Below are 13,787 nucleotides of genomic sequence, written 5' to 3' on the forward strand. Positions count from 1 at the left end.
CCCTCCCCAATTCCCCACCCCCCCGCTGTCCCCCCCACTCCCCCACAACAGACCCCCATGTATAGTGCTCCCCTCCCTGTGTCCATGTGTTCTCCTTGTTCAACACCCGCCTATGAGTGAGAACATGCGGTGTTTGATTTTGTGTTCTTGTGTCAGTTTGCTGAGAATGATGGTTTCCAGGTTCATCCATGTCCCTACAAAGGACGCGAACTCCTCGTTTTTAATGGCTGCATAATATTCCATGGTGTATATGTGCCACATTTTTCCTGTCCAGTCTATCATCGATGGGCATTTGGGTTGGTTCCAGGTCTTTGCTATTGTAAACTGTGCTGCAATGAACATTCGTGTGCATGTGTCCTTATAGTAGAACGATTTATAATCCTTTGGATATATGCCCAGTAATGGGATTGCTGGGTCAAATGGAATTTCTATTTCTAGGTCCTTGAGGAATCGCCACACTGTTTTCCACAATGGTTGAACTAATTTACACTCCCACCAACAGTGTAAAAGTGTTCCTATTTCTCCACATCCTCTCCAGCATCTGTTGTCTCCAGATTTTTTAATGATTGCCATTCTAACTGGTGTGAGATGGTATCTCAATGTAGTTTTGATTTGCATTTCTCTAATGGCCAGTGATGATGAGCATTTTTTCATATGCTTGTTGGCCTCATGTATGTCTTCTTTTGTAAAGTATCTGTTCATGTCCTTCGCCCACTTTTGAATGGGCTTGTTTGTTTTTTTCTTGTAAATCTTTTTTAGCTCGTTGTAAATTCTGGATATCAGCCCTTTGTCAGATGGGTAGGCTGCAAAAATTTTTTCCCATTCTGTTGGTTGCCGATTCACTCTATTGACTGTTTCTTTTGCTGTGCAGAAGCTGTGGAGTTTGATTAGGTCCCATTTGTCTATTTTGGCTTTTGTTGCCATTGCTTTTGGTGTTTTGGTCATGAAGTCCTTGCCTACGCCTATGTCCTGAATGGTTTTGCCTAGGTTTCCTTCTAGTGTTTTTATGGTGTTAGGTCTTATGTTTAAGTCTTTAATCCATCTGGAGTCAATTTTAGTGTAAGGTGTCAGGAAGGGGTCGAGTTTCTGCTTTCTGCATATGGTTAGCCAGTTTTCCCAACACCACTTATTGAACAGGGAATCCTTTCCCCATTGCTTGTTTTTATCAGGTTTGTCAAAGATCAGGTGGTTGTAGATATGTTGTGTTGCCTCCGAGGCCTCTGTTCTGTTCCATTGGTCTATATCTCTGTTTTGGTACCAGTACCATGCTGTTTTGATTACTGTAGCCTTGTAGTAGAGTTTGATGTCTGGTAGTGTGATGCCTCCTGCTTTGTTCTTTTTGCTTAGAATTGACTTGGCTATGCGGGCTCTCTTTTGGTTCCATATGAAGTTTAAGGTGGTTTTTTCCAGTTCTGTGAAGAAGGTCATTGGTAGCTTGATGGGGATAGCATTGAATCTGTATATTACTTTGGGCAGTATGGCCATTTTCACGATATTAATTCTTCCTAACCATGAACATGGAATGTTTCTCCATCTGTTTGTGTCCTCTCTTATTTCGTTGAGCAGTGATTTGTAGTTCTCCTTGAAGAGGTCCTTTACATTCCTTGTTAGTTGTATTCCTAGGTATTTTATTCTCTTTGTAGCGATTGTGAATGGCAGTTCGTTCTTGATTTGGCTCTCTTTAAGTCTGTTATTGGTGTATAGGAACGCTTGTGATTTTTGCTCATTGATTTTGTATCCTGAGACTTTGCTGAAGTTGCTTATCAGTTTCAGGAGCTTTTGGGCTGAGATGAGGGGGTCTTCTAGATATACAATCATGTCGTCTGCAAATAGAGACAATTTGACTACCTCCTTTCCTAATTGAATACCCTTTATTTCTTTTTCTTGCCTGATTGCTCTGGCTAGAACTTCCAGTACTATATTGAATAGGAGTGGTGAGAGAGGGCATCCTTGTCTAGTGCCAGATTTCAAAGGGAATGCTTCCAGTTTTTGCCCGTTCAGTATGATATTGGCTGTCGGTTTGTCGTAAATAGCTTTTATTATTTTGAGATACGTTCCATCGATACCTAGTTTATTGAGGGTTTTTAGCATAAAGGGCTGTTGAATTTTGTCGAAGGCCTTCTCTGCATCAATTGAGATAATCATGTGGTTTTTGTCTTTGGTTCTGTTTATGTGGTGAATTACATTTATAGACTTGCGTATATTGAACCAGCCTTGCATCCCCGGGATGAATCCTACTTGATCATGGTGGATAAGCTTTTTGATGTGCTGTTGTAATCGGCTTGCCATTATTTTATTGAAGATTTTTGCATCTATGTTCATCATGGATATTGGCCTGTAGTTTTCTTTTCTTGTTGAGTCTCTGCCAGGTTTTGGTATTAGGATGATGTTGGTCTCATAAAATGATTTGGGAAGGATTCCCTCTTTTTGGATTATTTGGAATAGTTTCAGTAGGAATGGTATCAGTTCCTCTTTGTATGTCTGGTAGAATTCGGCTGTGAACCCATCTGGGCCTGGGCTTTTTTTGGGTGGTAGGCTCTTAATTGCTGCCTCGACTTCAGACCTTGTTATTGGTCTATTCAGGGTTTCGACTTCTTCCTGGTTTAGGCTTGGCAGGAGGCAGCTGTCCAGGAATTTATCCATTTCCTCCAGGTTTTCTAATTTATGTGCATAGAGTTGTTTGTAATAATCTCTGATGATGGTTTGAATTTCTGTGGAATCTGTGGTGATATCCCCTTTGTCATTTTTTATTGCATCTATTTGGTTATTCTCTCTTTTCTTTTTTATTAGTCTGGCTAGTGGTCTGTCTATTTTGTTGATCTTTTCAAAAAACCAGCTCCTGGATTTATTGATTTTTTGAAGGGTTTTTCGTGTCTCTATCTCCTTCAATTCTGCTTTGGTCTTAGTTATTTCTTGTCTTCTGCTAGGTTTTGAGTTTTTATGATCTTGCTCCTCTAGCTCTTTCAATTTTGACGATAGGGTGTCAATTTTAGATCTCTCCTTTCTTCTCATGTGGGCACTTATTGCTATATATTTTCCTCTAGAGACTGCTTTAAATGTGTCCCAGAGATTCTGGTATGTGGTGTCTTCATTCTCGTTGGTTTCGAAGAACGTCTTTATTTCTGCCTTCATTTCATTGTTTATCCAGTCAACATTCAGGAGAAAGTTATTCATTTTCCATGAGGCTGTGCGGTTCTGGGTTGGTTTCTGAATTCTGAGTTCTAACTTGATTGCACTGTGGTCTGAGAGACTGTTTGTTATGGTTTCCGTTCTTTTGCATTTGCTGAGGAGTGATTTACTTCCAATTATGTGGTCAATTTTAGAGTAGGTGTGATGTGGTGCTGAGAAGAATGTATATTCTGTGGATTTGGGGTGGAGAGTTCTGTAAATGTCTATTAGGTTTGCTTGTTCCAGGTCTGAGTTCAAGTCCTGGATATCCTTGTTAATTTTCTGTCTCGTTGATCTGTCTAATATTGACAGTGGTGTGTTGAAGTCTCCCACTATTATTGTGTGGGAGTCTAAGTCTCTTTGTAAGTCTTTAAGAACTTGCCTTATGTATCTGGGTGCTCCTGTATTAGGTGCATATATATTTAGGATCGTTAGCTCTTCTTGCTGCATTGATCCTTTTACCATTATGTAATGTCCTTCTTTGTCTCTTTTGATCTTTGTTGCTTTAAAGTCTATTTTATCAGAGATGAGAATTGCAACTCCTGCTTTTTTTTGCTCTCCATTTGCTTGGTAAATCTTCCTCCATCCCTTTATTTTGAGCCTTTGTGTATCCTTGCATGCGAGATGGGTTTCCTGGATACAGCACACTGATGGGTTTTGGCTTTTTATCCAATTTGCCAGTCTGTGTCTTTTGATTGGGGCATTTAGTCCGTTTACATTTAGGGTTAATATTGTTATGTGTGAATTCAATCCTGTCATTTTGGTGCTAGGTGGCTGTTTTGCCCTTTGGTTGATGCAGATTCTTCATTGTGTTGATGCTCTTTACCTTTTCATGTGTTTTTGGAGTGGCTGGTACTGGTTGTTCTTTTCTATGTGTAGTGCCTCCTTCAGGAGCTCTTGTAGAGCTGGTCTGGTGGTGGTGAACTCTCTGAGTTCTTGCTTGTTCACAAAGGATTTTATTTTTCCTTCACTTATGAAGCTTAGTTTGGCTGGATACGAAATTCTGGGTTGAAAGTTCTTTTCCTTAAGGATGTTGAATATCGGCCCCCACTCTCTTCTGGCCTGTAGGGTTTCTGCTGAGAGATCTGCAGTGAGTCTGATGGGCTTCCCTTTGTGGGTAACCCGACCTTTCTCTCTGGCTGCCCTTAGTATTTTCTCCTTCATTTCAACCCTGGTGAATCTGATGATTATGTGTCTTGGGGTTGCTCTTCTAGAGGAGTATCTTTGTGGTGTTCTCTGTATTTCCTGGACTTGAATCTCGGCCTGCCTTGTTAGGTTGGGGAAGTTTTCCTGGATAATATCCTGAAGAGTATTTTCCAGCTTGGATGCATTCTCTTCGTCACATTCAGGTACACCTATCAAACGTAGATTAGGTCTTTTCACATAGTCCCATATTTCTTGTTGACTTTGTTCATTCCTTTTTACCCTGTTTTCTCTAATCTTACCTTCTCGTTTTATTTCATTGAGTTGATCTTCGACCTCTGATATCCTTTCTTCTGCTTGGTCAATTCGGCTGTTGAAACTTGTGCATGCTTCACGAAGTTCTCGTGTTGTGTTTTTCAGCTCCATCAATTCGCTCATATTCCTCTCTAAGTTGTCCATTCTTGTTAGCATTTCGTCAAGTCTTTTTTCAAGGTTCTTAGTTTCTTTGCATTGGGTTAGAACATGTTCTTTTAGCTCACGGAAGTTTCTTATTATCCACTTTCTGAAAGCTGATTCTGTCATTTCATCACACTCATTCTCCGTCCAGTCTTGTTCCCTTGCTGGTGGGGAGTTGTGATCCCTTGTAGGAGGAGAAGTGTTCTGGTTTTGGGTGTTTTCATCCTTTTTGCGCTGGTTTCTTCCCATCTTTGTGGATTTTTCCACCTGCTGACTTTGTAGTTGTTGTCTTTCTGATTTTGGTAATTTTAAGTCTGCTGTGGCAGAACTCATAAACCCCCTGCTCTTCCCCCGAGGTGTTCTGTCCCAGGGAGTTACTGTTTTATGGTGTTCCCCTGTGCGGTTGCTGTTTTCCCTGCCCACAAGGTGGCAGCCTAGTCACACTCAGGTTGCAGAGGCTTCGCTAAGCTGCTGTGGGCTCCACCCAGCTTCCGTGTGAACTTCTGGGTGTAGTTAGAACTGCTTCCGCTATGTTGGCCCGCCCCTGTAGTGACGGAGTCTCTGTAGTGGCGGATTGCCTTGGTAGAGAACAGCAGGGTGCCTATGGAGAACGCCCCTCCTCCACAGAGCTGGACCGTCCCGGTTTCAGTTGTGTTTCAGGTCTTCTTGCTGGGTAAGAGGGGACACCGTCTCATCTGATCTGCCTCCGGAGCCGCTGCGTTGGCTAAAGCCGCGGCTCTGAGATTCGTGGCGCTGGCCTGGCTCCCCGTTTCATCTCCCCTTGCTGGCTTATAGGGGACTCAGACTCTCTCACTTTATACAGTGAACCGTTGCCTCAGGGTGCCGGCCCAGCGGCTGCGCCGTTCAAGCCAGCGGCGCCAGCAGCGCTGGCGACCCGTGTGGCTTCTCTGCGTGTGAATCTCCTGGTCTGTGGGCAGTAAAAATCAGTCTGGAAATACGGCGTCCACTCACCCTCTGTGCTTTCTCTCGGAGCTGCATTCCCGAGTTCCTCCTAAGCGGCCATCTTGGATCTCCCCGTTCTTAGTCATACTTAGCAGTCAACATGTAGGGAAACATGGCCCAAATAAGACCTTTCAAAAAGACTTGCTCCCGTAGACTCCGGGTGGCCAGCTTGTCTGAGGTCGGTGGCAGCTACAACCCTCTACCATCCTGGAGACTCTGTCCTAGTTAAAAAATTCGCCACCTCCAGCCTCACACCGACCAGAAGAGATACACTTCTAAAAATGGCTAAATGGCAGTTGCTTACAGTGAGTGGTGATTACTCCACAGCAATACTCATTTGTGCATTTAGATAATGAAAACATGTTTTTGGATACCTACAGAGTATGGTAATGGTGGATGGGCTGGTTACAGAACAGGCTGATTTATGCTGGGTTGCCCAACAGCCTTGGGAAATGTCCTTACAATGTATTACACTGTGGAAGCATTGGATTTACTCATCTCATAGTGTTCTCCTCTTCTTGGACACCCAGGACTCAGTGTGAAAATGAGATCCTTAATTTGGGAGAATCTTTTCTGCCTTCCAGCTGTGTCTGCTTATTAGGCCCTAGAAACGATATGCTTTCTTGACCCCGTTCCATATAAGGCTCCACCCTAAAGCCAGTAATCCAATTTAGAAACTTGCATCTTTAAAGAAATTTCCATGTGTAAGGCTGTCTCCTTTTCCTGGACATCTTAACTAAACTTTTGCTCACACCATTTTCCCTTGGTATGAGGAAAATATGAATTCTTTATTTCACTTTACTTGAGTGTATCCTTTTAGAAACGGGAATTTGGAGCTGCCTCACTGACAATTGTTTAGAGCAGGAATGTACATCTTTCTGTTCTCCTTCCTCAGGATAAATCCTTACTAATCTCTCAGAGTTTGTGCTTATTCTTTTTCTTCTTATCCTTTTTTTTTTTTTTTTTTTTTTAAAGGTGGTTTCTTGTTCTGAGGGTGGGAGTGAGGATTGGTGGCAAATAGGTGTAAATAAGTTTTATGGAATTATGGAAATATTCTAATACTAGAATGTGATTGTTGCACAATTTTACATTTACTAAAATCATTTGAATGTACACATAAAGTGGGAAATTATGTAGCATGAAAATTATACATCAATAAATATGTTAAAAAATTAAATCCCAGTAATTTGGGGGTCATCTGAATCTAGATTGAAAAAATTAGTTTTTCTTCGATTCTGCTAATTAGGATTCCTAGTTGTCCACTTACATATTTTTGAATATTCAAGATGGGAATGTAGCTTTGCTCTTCACAATGTCCTTATAGAATGAACACATTCAACCTGTAAATCAAGCAGGACTGGATTAAGGCTTTGGAAGTCCATGTACTGCTGGAAAACTATGGTGCTGTACTATATCTAATTTAAAAATTCTAAACTTTAAATATAAAGTTATCTTATACACAATAAATTTGATGGTTTTAAAATATGGAGTATTAAATTCTTTCATTTGTGGTATATCTGATTTCTTGATGTGTGGTAGTTCAGTCAGGGTGGTGGCAAAAATATTAAGGGAAAAATGTTAGAGTTAGGGTCACCACTGACGAGTTTCCTCACAAGGGTCACCCAAGGGGAGCACTGAAACCACCCCAAAAGCGGTGTCCTAAGCATGGGCCTGATGTGCCCATTGGATTATCCAGTACTTCTTTCAAGTACTTCTGAGTAGGATTGACTTCCAGCTTATCCATCAGCCAAGCAAATACTGTAGCAGTTTTCAGGAAGAAGACCATAAACTCAATTTGCTAACATTTCATTTAAGAATTTTCTTTCAATATTTGGAGTGACAAGGGCTTATAAATATCCTTTTCTTCCTTGTCTACCTTTAGGATCAGGCTTATAAAAGCCTCAGTACGTAGGCTGGAAAATGTTCACTGTATTTCTGTTGTAGGTAGAGTTTGCCTGCAATATCTGATGCTGATGTATTCTGTGAGGAAAGATTTTAACTATAGATTCAATTTCTTGAATGTATTAAATAAACTCAGGATTTTTTAGAGTTATTTTTGGTCACTTTTCCCAGGAATCTATCTATTTTGTCTACATTTTAACATATATCAGCACAAAGTCATTTGTCTTATTGCCCTATCTTTAACATAGTTGCTAATATAGGTATAGACCTCATTTTCTGCACTTCTTAATATTTTTTGTTTGGATACTCTCTATTTTTCCTTTAAAAAGTACCAGAAATTTTATTAATAAATAGAAGGACCAACTTTGGCTTTTATTGTGTCTCCTTTTCTTTATCTTTGTTTTTGCAGTCTTTCATTTTTGCTTATTCATTTCTCCTTCCTTCTACTATCTTGGGTTTCTCTTATGATTTTTATCTCATTTTAAAAATTTTGTTACTTTTCTTATTAACTTTTCTAATAAAATCATTCCTTTAATACAGTTTTAAGTTTATGCCCCAAACTTTGGTGTGGATGTAAGCATTGCTGCTTATTTCTGAATATTTAAAATTTTCCTATATGATTTGTTCTTTGAGTTATTAGGAGTATGATTTTTAAAGCCCACACTTATGTTTGTGCTTTGTTTCAAGTTTATAATTGGTTATTGGTTATTTAGCTTAACTATACCTTGGGTAAGTGCTATAGACTGGATGATTTTGTCTATAAAGTAGATTCACTGTGTACTAGTTACCAACTTGTCTGAATCCAGTGAGACAAAACACCCAGGCATATAACTTCCATGGAATTAGTTGATTACTTACAAACAGACAGCAAGGGACAGCAGAAGCCCAGGATTCAGAGCAAGCCAATTTCTCAAGTATCAGGAATGCTTACACAGGGCAGATAGAGTCTTTTCTGCACATGGCTTATTTGCACTGCAGTTGAACAACCCTGGTGGTTCTGCCCAGCTCCCCTTCAACTCAAGATGTTGCTTTCCCAGTGTATTCTACAGTTATTTTTGATAACTGTAAGCAAGACAGAAGGGAGAACTGGGTCAGTGCAATGCCCCCTGGAGATCTGTCTTTCCAATGTGATAGCATTAGGAAGTAGAACATTTGGGAAGTAATGAGGTTATAAGGGTAGAGTCTTCATGAATGGGATTAGTGTAATTATAAGCATCCTAAGAGCTTCTTTCCCTGATTTTGACATGTGAGAACACAGCAAAAAGATAGCAATCTATAAACCAAGAAGTCAGTCTTCACCAGACACTGAATCTGCTAGTGAATTGATCTTGAACTTCCCAGGCTCCTAAACTATGAGAAAGAAGTTTCTGTACTTTATAGCTACCCAATCTATGGTTTTCTCTTATAGCAGTGTGAACTAAGAAAGAAATAGAACATAGTTTATCTAATACAGATTTTTTGAAATTGGTTTAGACTTGCTTTATGGTAAACTGTTTTATGTTTATGATGTAATAAATGTTTTTATGGTCATGTTTTGCAAATATCACACATGTACTTGAAGAGAAAATGTATTTTCTAATTATTGGATGAATGGTTCTATATATATTCACATATATCAAGCTTTTAAGTTGTGTATTTTAAATTTGTATTCATAAATTTACTGCCTAATTGACCTATAAAATTTGAGATTCATTTAGAAATTTCTCACTGCATTGTTAAGTTTGTTCATTTTTTACCCATAAAGCCAAATATTTGTATGCTTCTATATTTTGAGTCCTCTTATTTAGATGCATACAAGTTTAAAATGTGTAACTTTTTGATAGGTTGAATTCTTTATGATCACAAAATGGTCTTTATGTTTTTTGCCTTAAATTACTTTTGTTTCAACTGTAATATAAATACCACAGCAATATTTTTGCTAGTAATTATTAGTATATCTTTTTCTATTATTTTACTTTCCAACGTTTCATTTTCATTTTTTCTTTATATTTTTTATTGTACTTTAGGTTCTGGGGTGCATGTGCAGATCATGCAGGATTATTGCATAGGTACATACATGGCAATGTGATTTGCTGTCTCTATCACCCCATCACCTATATCTGGCATTTCTCCCCATGTTATCCCCCCCTAACCTCCCTACACTCCATGTGCCTCCCTTAGTCCCCCTCAACTGACCCCAGTGTGTGATGCTCCCCTCCTTGTGTCCATGTGTTCTCATTGTTCAATACCCGCCTATGAGTGAGAACATGCAGTGTTTGATTTGCTGTTCTTGTGTCAGTTTGCTGAGAATGATGGTTTCCAGATTCATCCATGTCCCTACAAAGATTACAAACTCATCATTTTTTTTGGCTGCATAGTATTCCATGGTATATATGTGCCACATTTTCCTTGTCTAGTCTATCATCGATGGACATTTGTGTTGGTTCCAGGTCTTTGCTATTGTAAACAGTGCTGCAATGAACATACATGTGCATGTGTCTTTGTAACAGAACGATTTATAATCTTCTTGTTATATACCCAGTAATGGGATTGCTAGGTCAAATGGAATTTCTATTTCTAGGTCCTTGAGGAAGCATCACACTGTCTTCCACAATGGTTGAAGTAGTTTATACTATCCCACCAACAATGTAAAAGTGTTCCTATTTCTCCACATCCTCTCTGGCATCTGTTGTCTCCGAATTTTTTAATGATCACCATTCTAACTGACATGAGATGGTATCTCAATGTAGTTTTGATTTGCATTTCTCTAATAACCAGTGATAATGAGCATTTTTTCATGTTTCTTGGCCTCATATATGTCTTCTTTTGAAAGTGTCTATTCATACCCTTTGCCCACTTTTGAATGGGTTTGTTTTTTTCTTGTAAATCTGTTTTAGTTCTTTGTAGATTCTGGATATTAGCCCTTTGTCAGATGGGTAGATTGCAAAAATTTTTTTCCATTCTGTTGGTTGCCAGCTCACTCTAATGATTGTTTCTTTTGCTGTACAGAAGCTCTGGAGTTTAATTAGATTTCATTTGTCTATTTTGGCTTTTGTTGCCAATGCTTTTGGTGTTTTAGTCATAAAGTCCTTGCCTATGCCTATGTCCTTAATGGTTTTGCCTAGGTTTTCTTCTAGGTTTTTTTTTTTTTTTTTTTTTTTTTTTTTTGAGATGGAGTTTCGCTCTTGTTACCCAGGCTGGAGTGCAATGGCGCGATCTCGGCTCACCACAACCTCCGCCTCCTGGGTTCAGGCAATTCTCCTGCCTCAGCGTCCTGAGTAGCTGGGATTACAGGCAAGTACCACCATGCCCAGCTAATTTTTTGTATTTTTAGTAGAGATGGGGTTTCACCATGTTGACCAGGATGGTCTCGATCTCTTGACCTCATGATCCACCCGCCTCAGCCTCCAAAGTGCTGGGATTACAGGCGTGAGCCACCGCGCCCGGCTCTTCTAGGGGTTTTTATAGTGTTAGGTCTTATGTTTAAGTCTTTAATCCATCTGGAGTTAATTTTAGTGTGAGGTATCAGGATGAGGTCAAGTTTCAACTTTCTGGACATGGCTAGCCAGTTTTCCCAACACCATTTATTAAACAGGGAATCTTTCCCCTTTGCTTATTTTTGTCAGGTTTGTCAAAGATCAGATGGTGGCAGATGTGTGGCATTGCCTCTGAGGCCTGTGTTCTGTTCCATAGGTCTATATTTCTGTTTTGGTACCAGTACCATGCTATTTTGATTACTGTAGCCTTATAGTATAGTTTGAAGTCAGTTGGCAAGATGCCTACAGCTTTGTTCTTTTTGCTTAGAATTGTCTTGGCTATGCTGGCTCTCTTTTGGTTCCATATGAAGTTTAAGGTGGTTTTTTCCAGTTCTGTGAAGGGGGTCATAGGTAGCTTGATGAGGATAGCCTTGAATCTATAAATTACTTTGGGCAGTATGGCCATTTTCACAATACTGATTCTTCCTAACCATGAGGATAGAATGTTTTTCCATCTGTTTGTGTCCTCTCTTATTTTCTTGAGCAGTGGTTTGTAGTTCTTGAAGAGGTCCTTTACATCGTTTGTTAGTTGTATTCCTAGGTATTTTATTCTCCTTGTAGCAATTGTGAATGGAGTTCGCTCTTGATTTGTCCCTTTTTTTTAGTATGTTATTGGTGTATAGGAATGCTTGTGATTTCTGCACACTGATTTTGTATCTTGAGACTTTGCTGAAGTTGCTTATCAGTTTCAGGAGATTTTGGGCTGAGATGATGGGTTTTTTTAAATATACAATAATGTTGTCTTCAAATACAGACAATTTGACTTCCTCCTTTCCTAATTGAATATTCTTTATTTCTTTTTCTTGCCTGGTTGCTCTGGCTAGAACTTCTAATACTATATTGAATAGTAGTGGTGAGAGAGGGCCTCCTTGTCTAGTGTCAGATTTCAGAGGGAATGCTTCCAGTTTTTGTCCATTCAGTATGATATTGGCTGTGGGATTGTCATAAATAGCTTTTATTGTTTTGAGATATGTTCCACTGATACCTAGTTTATTGAGAGTTTTTAGCATAAAGTGCTGTTGAATTTTGTCAAAGGCCTTCTCTGCATCTATTGAGAGAATCATGTGGTTTTTGTCTTTTGTTCTGTTTATGTGGTGGATTACATTTATAGACTTGCTTATGTTGAACCAGCCTTGCATCCCCAGGATGAAGCTTACTTGATCATGATGGATAAGCTTTTTGATGTGCTATTTCAATTGTTTTGCCAGTATTTTATTGAAGATTTTTGCATCTATGTTCACCATAGATATTGGCCTTTTTCTTTTTTTGTTGCATCTCTGCTGGGTTTTGGTATCAGGATGATGTTGGTCTCATAAATTATTTGGGAAGGATTCCCTCTTTTTGGATTGTTTAAATAGTTTCAGAAGGAGGGGTACCAGCTCCTCTTTGTACGTCTGGTAGAATTCGGCTGTGAACCTATCTGTACATTGGCTTTTTTGGTTGGTAGGCTATTAATTGCTGCCTCAACTTCAGACCCTGTTATTGGTCTATTCAGGGTTTCAACTTCTTCCTGGTTTAGGCTTGGGAGGGTGCAAGTGTCCTGGAATTTATCCATTTCTTCCAGGTTTACTGGTTTATGTGCATAGAGTTGTTTGTAGTGATCTCTGATGGTAGTTTGTATTTCTGTGAAATCGGTTGTAGTATCTCCTTTATCATTTTTTATTGCATCTTTTTGATTCTTCTCTTTCCTTTTTTATTACTCTGGAGCGGTCTGTCTATTTTGTTGATGTTTTCAAACAGCCAGCTCCTGGATTTATTGATTTTCTGAAGGGTTTTTTGTGTCTCTGTCTCCTTCAGTTCTGCTCTTAGTTACTTCTTGTCTTCTGCTAGTTTTTGAGTTTTTTTGATCTTGCTCCATTACCACTTTCAATTTTGATGATAGGGTATCAATTTTAGATCTTATCTTGCTTCTCATGTGGGCTTTTCTTCTGATCTTAGTTATTTCTTGTCTTCTGCTAGCTTTTGAGTTTTTTTGATCTTGCTCCTCTAGCACTTTCAATTTTGATGATAGAATATCAATTTTAGATCTTTCCTTGCTTCTCATGTGGGCATTTATTGTTATAAATTTCCCTCTAGACATTGCTTTAAATGTGTCCCAGAGATTCTCGTTCATTGTGTATTTGTTCTCGTTGGTTTTGAAGAACATCTTTATTTCTGCCTTCATTTCATTGTTTATCCAGTCAACATTCAGGAGCCAGTTGTTCAATTTCCATGAAGTTGTGCATTTCTGAGTTAGTTAGTTTCTTAATCTTGAGTTCTAATTTGATTGCACTGTGGTCTGAGAGACTGTTATGATTTCTGTTCTTTTGCATTTGCTGAGGAGTGATTTACTCCCAATTATGTAGTCAGTTTTAGAGTAGGTGTGATATGGTTTACTTCCAATTATGTAGTCAGTTTTAGAGTAGGTGTGATATGGTGCTGAGAAGAATGTATATTCTGTGGATTTGGGGTGTAGAGTTCTGTAAATGTCTTAGGTTTGCTTGGTCCAGATCTGAGTTCAAGTCCTGGATATGCTTGTTAATTTTTTATCTTGTTGATGTGTCTAATATTGACAGTGGAATGTTAAAGTCTCCCACTATTATTGTGTGGGAGTCTAAGTCGCTTTGTAGGTCATTAAGAACTTGCTTTATGTATCTGGGT

Source organism: Aotus nancymaae, unplaced genomic scaffold (genome assembly GCF_030222135.1).
Source record: "Aotus nancymaae isolate 86718 unplaced genomic scaffold, 86718_ANA_hifiasm-v0.15.2.pri h1tg000011l, whole genome shotgun sequence".
Lineage (NCBI taxonomy): Eukaryota > Metazoa > Chordata > Mammalia > Primates > Aotidae > Aotus > Aotus nancymaae.